Raw genomic sequence first — 13353 nt, forward strand, 5'->3', positions numbered from 1 at the left:
GGATTCATCCATTTTGTCGGACAGTTAAACAGATAAAAATGGCGGGACACTGTTTTTTTACTTTTTAATTTAATTGTCAAAATATCATCTTTTCGTTGTATTAAAACGAGCCAGTTACAAACAATACAACCAAAAAGATTTCATTGCAACTTTTTACCAGAAAATACGAAGACTTTTTCCCTTGCCTCGGTATAAAGCCATAGATGATTTATATTGTTTCATGATACAATTGTAGATTGTTTTAACTTTTTTTTTGTGTGTCGAAAAACAAAAATTAATTATAAATTCATTCCTGCATGAAATCTAGCGTTACTAAGCCCTCATATATTTGCCATCTGCACTATTACATGTACTTAACTTTATATAAAATAATAAGCCAATAAAGAGTTGTAAAATCGATTTTGGGATTGTGTTATATACATGAACACCTTGCTCTAGAAAGAAACATTTACTTTTCGAAGTTGGGAACTCAAAATTAAAATTTTATTATCTTCAGTTTACACAATATTTGTTACAGTTTTTATAAAACTAATAATAATCGATGTTTTATGCACAATACACATTATTTAAAAAAATAATTAGTAGTTAATAGTTTTTTTTTTTATTACTAATATAAGATCCGCCCAATGATAAGCATTTTTAATAGTACACGTTAGGCGTATAATGAATAGTAAATCTGTGTTTGGCTATGGCAGTAAAAAATATAGCTACCCCAGCTCTTCCCATGGGTGTCGTAAGACGCGATTAAGGGATAACACAGTTCTACTATCACCTTGGAACTTATAAAGCCGACCGGTGGCGGGATAACCATCCAACTGCTGGCTTTGAAATACACAGGCTGAAGACGAGCAGCAACGTCTTCGGTGTAACAAAGCCAGCCCTGCGGTCACCAACCCGTCTGCCCAGCGTGGTGACTAGGGGCAACACACATGAGTTCACGCCATTTTGGCGCGAACTTGTAGAGGACTGTGTCCAGCAGTGGACTGCGATAGACTGAAGTGAGTGAGTAAGGCGTTCAATAAAACAATATTTTCAATTATGTTAAATAATGTAGTAACACACACCTCTATTGTTCTTTCATTACAGAAATTTAAAAAACAAAGGAATAATATTAAGATCAAACCAGTAACGACATTAATGTTTAACCTCTCATAGCTATCTACAAAACTCGTTGAGTAATAAATGTGGAAGTCATATTATAATGACACCATAATGTGGAAATAATGTTATAAATTTTCGCAAGATGTAGTGAATTTATCACCTGTTCCTGCTTTTTATTATTTACATTAATTCATTGCTTCCTATTCATATTCCCATTTTTCATTTTATTTATATTGTTTTGAAATTCATCAAATGTTTGGATGTGACACAGTTCCAAACATAAAATGAAAGAAAACCAAGAATTAAACGAACTATCGGATATATATGTAGTTCGTACGAAATAACGTTGAACTAGAATAAGGATGCGTTTCGATCAGTCAATCTACGTCACGTAAATGGTCCCGCTATTCAAGTAACATAGGGCAAGTGCATAATACCTCTATATTTCGCATTTCTTAAGCTATCACTAATTTTTTCATACCGAGACATTATGAAGTAAACTATATATTCTGTTCATTCTTTTTAAGATATGATCATAGCACTACTTCTGCCCTGATGACTTCAAGTCCACAAACAAGTACGCAAACGTGAAAATTAGGACTAATGAATAATCGCATCAACGAATCAAAAACGCTATAAAAATCAACCTTAGATTTCTAGATGAACCTTTTATGATCAAAAGTTCAATACTTTAAGCGTGACCTAATCGCAAAATTAAAAAAATATATCAACATAATCTCTAGAAAATGCATTTATTATAAATCAATTTAAAAACACAAATTAGTGCTTAATCTAGGAATGAACATTTATAATGTACAGATTCAGTCACACGAGTCACAGGTCGTTATAAGTTCATGTAAAAATATAATGTAAATAATACACTAATGTACGTAGATAGATACTATAGAAAACTTAGAACTCTTACATTAGTATAGTTTACCGCGTTAGTAGTAAAAGTAGTAGTATTGTATTGGTTCATTTTTAAGTTGAAGTATACAAGATAAAGTGTGATGGATTCTAATCAGCGAAATTTGGGAGAGTTTTATCATTCTAACAAGTACGAATACTGTACTACTAAGCAAAATAGTCACTAATACACTGACAATCACATCTAGTATAACATTTAATATTTTGCGTGAATCTTCATGGAATTAAATAAGTTAAAACTTAAATATGTTTTTAAAAAATATTTTACTGCTTAATAAATTGATAATTACATTTATTTCGTTTAATAGGTTTTACAATTATGTTCGTAAATTAAAATTTTTATTACACACACAAAGTTAATCTATGCATTAGCAAAAATAATTGTAAAAAATTTTTTTTTTTTTAAATATCATTATACACAATTAAAACATAAATAAATTTAAATAACAGCAATACATTAAATAAAATTAAAATTAAATATTATTTAAAAGCTGACACTTAAAAGTTACTTATTAAAAGAAAGTTAAATATGCACTTGCCATTACTTTTAAAACAAAGATGGGAACTTTTGTTACAAGTCAAAGTAATTACATTACTGTAGCAGAGAAAAGAGACAGTTTCATTTAACTAAATTAGTGTTACGTAATGGTTTATTTTAAATTAATTAGATGAAGTAATAGTCTCTTAAACTACGGTATTTTTTATTCAAACATTAATTGTTTTCACGAATACTCGTAGTACTTTCACTAGTTATAATTATTGCTAGACATACAGACTGCGATAAACTTAGTTATATCATGCTTGTTAAGTTTTAAATGGGTATTTTACATCGCCTACTACACATACTAATAATGTTATCAAAATTTGTCTCCAATTTTAAATTCCGCCTAATAAAAATTAGGGTTTTTTTTAATTTTTCACGTACATTATATAAATAAATATGAAGGATAAAATCATATTTCGTTCCACAAATATTAATCGTGAGCGGGACTTACGACCACTTAAGCAAGAGCCAGTCGCTGTAACGACTGTGCCAAACCATCGTCAAAATAAAGAAATGGATACAAGAAAGCAAAACCATGTTCTAAATAAAATCTTTAATGAATAATATTAACGAAGCAAGATTAATAGAGTATCATCAATTTTGTTTTTTATGTTATTGGTTAACTCTCTTTCATCAATCAAGTTACACAAAATTATATCATTCAATCATACCTATACTAACTACGCAATAATTACAATTGGTTTATGGGTCGCACCATACATAAAATCGTGACTCGCCCATTAGCTTAGGTGCCGGTCACCTGTTTTCTGCACCTGAGCTGTGGGTTTGATTCAACCCCGAATCTGGTTATAATAATTATATATTTAATCTAATATATAAAATTCTCGTGTCGCGGTGTTTGTACTTAAACTCCTCCGAAACGACTTGACCGATGAAAATTTTGTGTGCATATCGGGTAGGTCTGAGAATCGAACAACATCTATTTTTCATACCCCTAAGTTATAAGGGAGGGAGGCTAAGAGGGTTAATAAAATATTATGAAATTTTGTGTGCATATCGGGTAGGTCTGAGAATCAGCCAACATCTATTTTTCATTCCCCTAAGTTATAAGGGAGGGGGGGATTTAGAAGGTTAATAAAATATATGGCAAAAAAACGTTTGCGTGGTCAGCTAGTTTTATATAATAGATGACGCCAGTCGACTGTTCAGTATTGAAAACAATCATATGGAACACAATCCTTGCCTACTTGGGGAGACTTGTGTATATAAAAAAGTAAATATGTATAAGATCAGATTCGATTCACTTGAAATTAAAATGCAACTTAAAATAAATAAAAACCTTATATTATTAGTCGGACTACGAACTTTTAAAAGGTAGTATTTTTTTATCATACACGATGAATCATTTATTGTTCGTCGTATATAGTATAGACCAGGGCTGAAGCCTTTAAAAATGGTAAAAAGTGAAAAAAAAATATATAGTTGGATGAAACCCATTGGAATAGGAAGAGACTACAACGAAAATTAAAGGTAAAATAAATTACGGGTGATCTGAGGTCGGGAAGTGGTGGTAGGGGGGTGTTGAAGCGATTATCTCGATTTCCAGCTACACTACAAGTCTTAAAAAAAAGCTGATATTTTGATGTGAGAATTTTCGATTGAAAATAAGAGTGCTTTTTCGATATTGAGGTCAAAATAAGGGTATGCTTGGGACATAAAAGGTAAGTCTTCACCAAATTTTCTAAAAAAATTGTGAAAGAAAAATAAAAAGCCAAAAACTTACTTTTTTGAATTTTTCACATGACACTCACACTTCAGCCTATCGCAGTCCACTGCTGGACATAGGCCTCCCCAAGTTCGCGCCACACATCCCGGTCTTCCGCAATCCTCATCCAGCCTACACCGGCAATCTTACGTAGATCGTCGGTCCAACGGGCCGGAGGACGTCCCACACTGCGTTTGCCAAGACGCGGTCTCCACTCTAGGACCCGTCTACTCCAACGGCCATCGGTCCTGCGACACAGATGACCAGCCCACTGCCACTTCAACTTGCTAATTCTGTGGGCTATGTCGGTTACTTTCGTTCTCTCGCGGATAGTCTCATTTCTAATCCTGTCTTTGAGAGAGACCCCAAGCATAGCCCGAATTTTCACATGAATTTTGAGGTTATATGAAAAACGTGTAAAGACTTAGATTTGAAATAGTTGTAGATTTTTTTTATTACCTACAACTTTGTCATTTACCTTTTTTCCATGGGACTTGTGCTTTAGCCGAAAATCGAGATTAAGCCGTTACCCTACCACTTCCCGGCCCCAGATCGCCTGTAATTTATTTTTCCTTTCATTTTCGTTGTATTCTCTTTATTTTACAATGGGTTTCATCCTACTATATATTTTTTTAGTTTCAAAAATTATCGGCCCTGGTCATATTTTACTTATTTTACTTATCTTCTTTGTAATCTACATCTACTGTGTGGCTACGGTACTAAAGAATATAGTCACCCCCTCTCTTCCCGTGGGTGTCGTAAGAGGTGACTAAGGGATAACACAGTTCCATTATCACCTTGGAACTTAAAAAGCCGACCGGTGGAGGGATAACCATCCAACAGCTAGCTTCGAAACACACAGGCCGAAGACGGGCAGCAGCGTCTTCGGTGCGACAAAGCCAGCCCTGCGGTCACCAACCCGCCTGCCCAACGTGGCGGCAAAACACATAAGTTCACGTTATTTTTGGCGTAAACTTGTGGAGGCCTATGTCCAGCAGTGGACTGTATAGGCTGTAATGATGATCTTCTTTGTAAAAAAATTTCACTTTGAGGGACAAGGTTAAAATGATAAAACAAATATAAAAATGATGATTACAATCTTACACTTCAATACTTCGTTATATAGCATTTAACTGTGAGAAAAGATTTTTATCGTCGGTTGAATGGTAACAGACTGTCAAATAAACGTACGAATATATTTTATTCAAGTTGGTTGCTTGTTGACAAAACGTACGCTTGCAAAATGTGCGGCATCTCGGACCAATTTCCCACTTGAATGCTACCTTGAATTTTAGAATTGAAATGTTAAACACGATGAGTTCGAGAAAGAACGGATGCTTGGCCTAGTTTCATATTTGGGGAAAAAATTAAACTAATCATAAATGCGGACAAGAAAAACAGAGTTATGATCTAAAATATTTAACAAAAGTACGCAGGCTAGTAAGCCGAACACAAAATACAATTTTATTTGAATAATTGAATAATTTATTTAATAGTTTTTTTTAGGCTACTACATAAATATTTGAATAATCTAATAAATATTTGAATAATTTATTTAATAGGTTTTTTTAGGCTACTACATATATGCCAGTAGCAACCAGGTTGCCAACGAGGAAGACGTATTTATAACGCATATCAACAAAATAAAAAACTAAAATGACATAATATTGAGAATTATAACGTAAGCGCAGTGATCATAGCAACTTACCATTGCGCAAGCAGTCGTGGGGTCGACCTCGGACATGACAAACATCCATACAAACATTAATCGTGGCCTGGGAGTTTCTAATGGTCCGGATGCCTCACTTTTCACACTCACTTGCCTCAATTTCGTTTTGCAGTCGTTAAGTGTGCGACAATTGCTTACGCATATTAATTTATTCCATATAATAATTTGTTGAGGTAGGGCTCAGAAAGAAATATCCGACTTAAAATCTGGAGGAGCCATCAGAAAATCACAACAAAATAATACTGCTTTCAAGCAGTGTTGGAACATGGTGAGTAAGGTAGCAGTTCCTGTGGAAGGTCGGGAGAAGGATCGGCAACGCGTTTGCGATACTTCTGGTGTTGTAGACGTCTATAAGCTACAGTAAACGCTTACCATAAGATAAGCCGTATACTTGTTAGCCGCCTTAGTCGTAAAAAATTAGTATTGAATAATCGACATAATATACGTGTGTATAACAGATGAGTATCTAATACAAAACAACTTTGACCCAATTACATACGCACAACGTAACGAATTTAGTTTCTAATAAACAAAAAGCGCTTTCGTCTTTAAAAAAAAATATACAAACACGTAAGATATAAATATTTCCGTTCGAAATATCCGGTAGATGATGATTTTGCGACGTTGTATAATCGTTGTCCACTTCATTAATACAGTTGACGGTGATACGAGTACATATCTTATATTAGACTGTTGCATACATTATAAAGGAAACATAACTTAAGTTTATGTCCGCCCGGTGACTATAGACAAAACGCATGAGCTCGCGCTATTTTTGGCGCGAACTTGTGGAGGCCTATGTCCAACAGTGGACTGCAATAGGCTGAACTGACTACATTATTTTAACCTGTTTAATTTTCTAAACTCAGTGTAATGTTTATCTTACTTAACACTAGCTGTGCCCGCGACTTCGTCCGCGTGGGTATTTACAAAATAATTATATAGATGTATAATTATATAGATAGCTGAAGTGATGATGATGATGATGATGAATAAATGTAAGTTTTACTTAAGTAAGTTAATAGTAAAAGTTAAAACACGCAATAAATTCAAAATAAAAGAAAAAATTAATAAGTACCTTGGATTAAAAAAAAAATGTATTGTTTTTTTTTAGTAATAAAATTCCAAAATTAAATTCTGTACAATAAACCGTTTAAGAATATTATTATAAACTAAATACATGGAACGTTCGATTACTTTGCACAATCTGCTTTACGTTACTTCTGTAAATAAAAATAAAATACACACATTTATTTACATTTTAAGAAACAAAAATGTAGACTTATTAAAAAACAATACATTAAAATAAAATAGAGAAATCTTCATTAAATCTACATCATGTTATTATTACGAAATTAGAAATTTATACTCAATAGAAATTTTGAAAACTTTCTGGTGTGGTCTGGAGTTAAGTAATATTAAACGTTAAATAAAAAAAAAACAAATATTAAATACGTTACTCACACGTAATTGGTATAAAATTAATTTATATAGCCGTTTAATTACATCAGATTAATTTTAGCACTAAATTAATCTTTTATAAATTACACTAATTAATATGCATAAAAAAGAGTAAAGTAATAAGTAAGAATGTAACACAATATATTATACTGTACTCTACCAGCCTCGAAATACGTAGTTCACTCTTTGGCAAAACTTTTTTAACCGAATTCAAAAAAGGAGGAGGTTACTCAATTTGACCGTATATATGTATGTATGTTCTGTGATAACTACGTCGTTTATGAACCGATTTTGATAATTCTTTTTTTGTTGGAAAGGAGATATTCCAAGTGTAGTACCATGATAAGGAAACCAGGATCTGATGATGGAATCCCAGGGAAATCGAGGGAAACCCTCGAAAATCGTGGTGACGATTAGTGCGTTTGTTAATTTTGTTTTCGTCTACTTAAGTTGTATTACTTGTCGATGTAATTGAAGTCGGTTTTTTTTCGGTTGCGAGTAAACACAATTATTTTTTTAGAAAAAATTTCTTCCGTTACAACTATGATTCGAAAGATGTTTTAATTTATCTCCGAACCTATACCAATAGTATACGTAATATTATAAGCCCAGAATAAATAGGAAGGACACTAACGTCCAAATACAATGTAGCATGGTCATATAAAAAAACGAGTCAAATTTTGAGCTTGAATTACACCCCGAGTGAACAGACACTCATATAAGCCTCAGTTTATCGGTGAAGTCGAGAGCGACGCATTAGTCAATACTGAACTTGACTCTGATTTCCCATTCATATTTGTGATAGAATAAATAATTATTATGAAATAAAAATCTATTCTAAATTGAATTTTTAAGAATATTTAATAAAGGGACACACTTTTATTGATGATAAACTATGCTTAAAATGGAAACAGAAATAAGTACATAATGAAACTGAATACATTCATACTAAGCATAAAGTTAAATAACTGTAATTATGACGTTACATGTTTTATAATCATATTTGCTTTTTAATCAACTTATTATGTACATAAACATGAAATCTGAAACTGTATAACTTAAAAAGATAGAATTTAAATCTAATTAAAGACCTTTTCTACAAGCAATAAAATATAATATAAAGTAATGAATAATCAAATTGATTATAATTTAAATTTTAATTGTTATAATTGTTTTTTTTTTCACAAATTAGTTTAAATTAGTTTCAATGTCTAATTAATATAATTTACACTACCTATCTATACTGATTTATTATATATACACAAACTATATATATACATACATACATATATATATATATATATACATACATACACATATATATATATATATATATATATATATATATGCAAACTGACCCCGCAAACGTTGTTTTGCCATATATGTTATTAGAAAATAGATGTTAGCCGATTCTCAGACCTATCCGATATGCACACAAAATTTCTTAAAAATCGGCCCAACCGTTTCGGAGGGGTATTGTAACTAACATTGTGACACGATAATTTTATATATGACACGATAATGTTATCATGTACACCTGATAGCGATCGTTACTCATAGTAGGGAATATATCCGCCAACCCGCATTGGAGCAGCATGGTGGATTAAGCTCTGATCCTTCTTCTACATGGGGAAAGAGGCCTTATTATGCCTAGTAGTGGGATATTACAGGCTGAAGTGTAAAGCGTAATTTTATATATAAGAAACAGAAAAGTTTTTTCCAACACGAATATTCTTTTTGTGTTGGAAAAAACTCTTTTTTATTCAACTAAAGCTTTTTTTATTCAACTAAGTCGGCAAGCAAGCCTTATAGGCTTAGCATCAGGTGAGCCATATATTGCGATTACCATAGCTTATAGACGTCATGTCATATTTTAAGCTGGAAATTTCCTTCTGTGCCTTATTTAAAGGCTATTTTTTTCCTCAAATTAACGCGTGTGAAACCGCGGAGCACAGCTAGTTGTATCCATATTTTCATTTCATTGCCTCAATTTATCATTATTACTTGTAAGCGATGTTAGGAATGAATTAATTATCATTATGTAATGAAAAATGCCACGGTAGGTACCTATATAGTAATGTATTGTTACACGTTCTATGATTAAATTAAATCGTTATTCTTGACTTCACAAGGCTGCAATAAAACAAAAAAAAGCAATTACTTCAATCTGCTGTCGCATCGCTAAGCTCAATTCCAGTGTTCTCATTTCGTGACGTAACATCCGTCTAAAGTTAACTATTGTAATTTTTTTCGTACACGTTGCTAGTGTAACAACTGGAAAGCTTTGTTTTGTAAGAGATATCATTGCTTTTTTGCCTCATTTACATTTAGTCCGCAATTGCTTAAATGCATCTGCTTTTATATTTTCGTAATTCTAGTGGCCTATTAAGTAAATAAATGAGCGTCAGAAGCGTTAGCAATGAACGAGTTAGCGGCAAATATAAGAAGTACGAAATGATTTGTGGTTAAACTGATCACATATCTAATTAAAAGCTATTACAACATAATTGTTAAAGTTGATTTAAATTTTAAAGGCGAGTCATTTCATTGATGTAATTAACCTATATTTTAATTGCTTTAACTAAACCACAGAGAGTCTCGTAAGACGATTAACAGCAAAACCATTCTTAACTGTCTTTTATTATACAAAATGTCACTTCTTATTAAATTAAAAAATTTTAAAACTATTGTGCACATTATTAATTATGTTATATATTGATAAAATAAACAATAAATGTATAAAACAATTTATCAGATTAAAGTTATTTTGATCATCGTTAAATTTGATAAGAGTAACAAACAATTACTAAAATTTCTACAGTATACATATCATATATTTTGTTGATGGTGCTAAGATTGAGCTACTACTGATTGAAGTAAAGCAATAATAAAAACTGCACGATTCATACCTATTACCCGAGTAGAAATTTTTTCGACTTCCTGAGAAGGACCGGACCAGGCATGCCTGATCAGGATTAGATAAGGCATGTAACGAAGATGATTAGTCTGGACCCGATCAGGAAATCTTATCTCATCCTGATCAGGTCCAGATCAGGAAATCTCATCTCATCCTGATCTGCCGGTTCGGTCCGGTCCTTTTAAAAAACACGAATGTATATTCTTGAAAAAATTGTTTAACAAAAAAAAACGACGATATTATAAATGTTACTTAACATAATTATTATGATATTTATTTCCGTTTATTTTTTCCAATGTATTATTTATTTATGTTTTTACTTTAGATATTAATTATTTATATTTATTTTTATGTTATTAATTAATTATTATTAATTAAATTTTATTTCTTAACTTCTAATATTTAACTACTAATTAACTATTTCCTATTACTTACGACTGCTCCACTGTGTAGAAATGGACTCCTTGCTAGACTGTCCTAATAACTGTATATATACTAAGTGCGCTTAAAAACTTTAATAGCGCGATTCAGGCTCAGTTCGCGTAATTTCTTTCAGGCTATCCTGATCTGGACCGGACCTGGTCCTGATGAAGTATGCCTTACCATACTTGGTTATATTTTACATCAGTCTATCCTTGTCTGGACCGGACCTGGTCCTGATCCAGTATGCCTTACCATACTTGATTATATTTTACATTAGGCTATCCTTGTCTGGACCGGACCTGGTCCTGATCCAGTATGCCTTACCATACTTGATTATATTTTACATCAGGCTATCTTTGTCTGGACCGGACCTGGTCCTGATAGAGCTTGCCGGATCAGGCGTACCTTATCCTATCCTGATCCGGTCCAGATACATGATCTGGTTGAGCCTGACCTTTTTTCTACTCGGGTAAGACAAGGCACAAGAGGATATATCCTGCTCAAAATCTGGAGCAGCCGCCTGGGGAATTACCTGAACCTCACATAATATCACAGCTAAGTAATGCTGCTCTCAATTAGTTTTGTTATCCTGTGGTGAGTCAGGTGGCCAAAGCTCCTGGAGAGGGTTGGCGGTAGGGTCGGTAACGGGCTTACAATGCTTTTGATGTTGCAGGCATCTGTAAGCTACGGTAACAGCTTACCATCGTGTGGTCGTACGTCTGTTTGCCGAACTACTCGTATACAATTTCTGTTTTAATAATATAATTTAAGTTATGTATGACGTAATAAATCATATTTAATAAAAGCTCAATACATTATTAAAAAATCCTTTGTAATTTTAAAATAACTCGGCGAAATAATTTACGAAACTACTCATTCGTTTTAATATTATTGTATTAAATAAAATAAAGATTTAATTTTGAAAATTAATTCTAAAACATATTTATATCAACATTTATTTATACCACGATTTATAGTTCGAGGTCAGTACTAGTATATTAATACTGACCTAGAACTTGTAAGCTTCTAATTATTTTAATTTAATATTTTTAATATTATGTATAATGTGTAACCAATTATAAAAAATAAATATAATAATATAATCTAAGATTTACTTACTAAATTTTCGTAGTTGCTAGAAATAAAATTGAATAGCCATTGTGTTTATATACCAACGTTATATAATAGCTTTTTTTATATTAACGGGTATAATTTGATTGATTGATTGATTCAGCCCACAGCTGGACATAGGCTTCTTAATCAATGTAGAAGAAAGGAGGGAAATTATATTTAATGCTCAAACATTTTTACTTTTAATTAACATATTCGTTCATATAGTTGACTGAAATTGTATTTAAAATGACATGTAAAAGAAATCAAAGTTACATGACAAATTATAATAAATTTTAATATCAAATATATTTTTTTATCGGAAATGAATATTATATAACAAAGTCGATGATTGTCGACTGATTTACAAAATCACAACTAGCTTACAAATTATTATACTAATCACACATTTTAGCACACATTTTTTAATAACTAATAATTAATTAATACATTTAAGCATTATTTTGCAATAAACTTATTATGGCAAAAATATTGTGAGAATCTTTCTTATCTTCAATAGGTACTACATTGGTTTTAATACTTAAATTCACAAATAGGTTTAATTTAATTTTTGAAAACTATAATCTAATACAATAGCGATTTATAGTTGTTCTAGTGAACTAATGGTAAACTTGTAAAAAAAACAGAATAATGTGAAAGAAACAGTGTATTGTGTAGCGTATTTTGTATTATTATGTTTTGTGTAGTACATTTTAGTGTGTATTATTACACAAAACACATTAGCACAAATAGATACAAGTTAAGTTATGAAAAAACTACGTTTTTTTAAATACCAGTCAAACATCAGTTAGCCAACTTTCCTCCAAAATGAATATGTATCTAAAAATTCCAAATGTTACATCATAATCTTACAACATTAAATAACAATATAGAAATGGTATCTTAATTTGTTTTATCTCTTTATAAATGTACGATATAAACATTTCATTAATACGCTTTCATTATAATTATTAATACTTATTATATTTATTTATTTTTATTACGCCGCGTTAGTGCAACGATTACAGCCATGGATTGTACCTGTTGCGCTGGCGGTTGCGGGTTCGATCCCCACACATGACAAACATTTGTACTAGCCATACAGGTATTTGCCGTGGTCTGGGTGTTTGTGCAGTCCTTGTGGGTCTCCCCACCATGCCTCGAAGAGCACGTTAAGCCGTCAGTCCCGGTTGTTATCATGTACACCTGATAGTTATAGTTACTCATAGTAGGAAATATATCCGCCAACCCGCATTGGAGCAGTGTGGTGAATTAAGCTCTTATCCTTCTCCTACACGAGGAATGAAGCCTATGCCCAGTAGTGGGATATTACAGGCTGAAGCCTTATTATATTTAATAAAACTGACAGTAATATTCCATATAAATAAAAATGAATGTTGCTAAGAGCATAACTC

This window comes from Melitaea cinxia, chromosome 16 (assembly GCF_905220565.1).
Source record: "Melitaea cinxia chromosome 16, ilMelCinx1.1, whole genome shotgun sequence".
NCBI lineage: Eukaryota > Metazoa > Arthropoda > Insecta > Lepidoptera > Nymphalidae > Melitaea > Melitaea cinxia.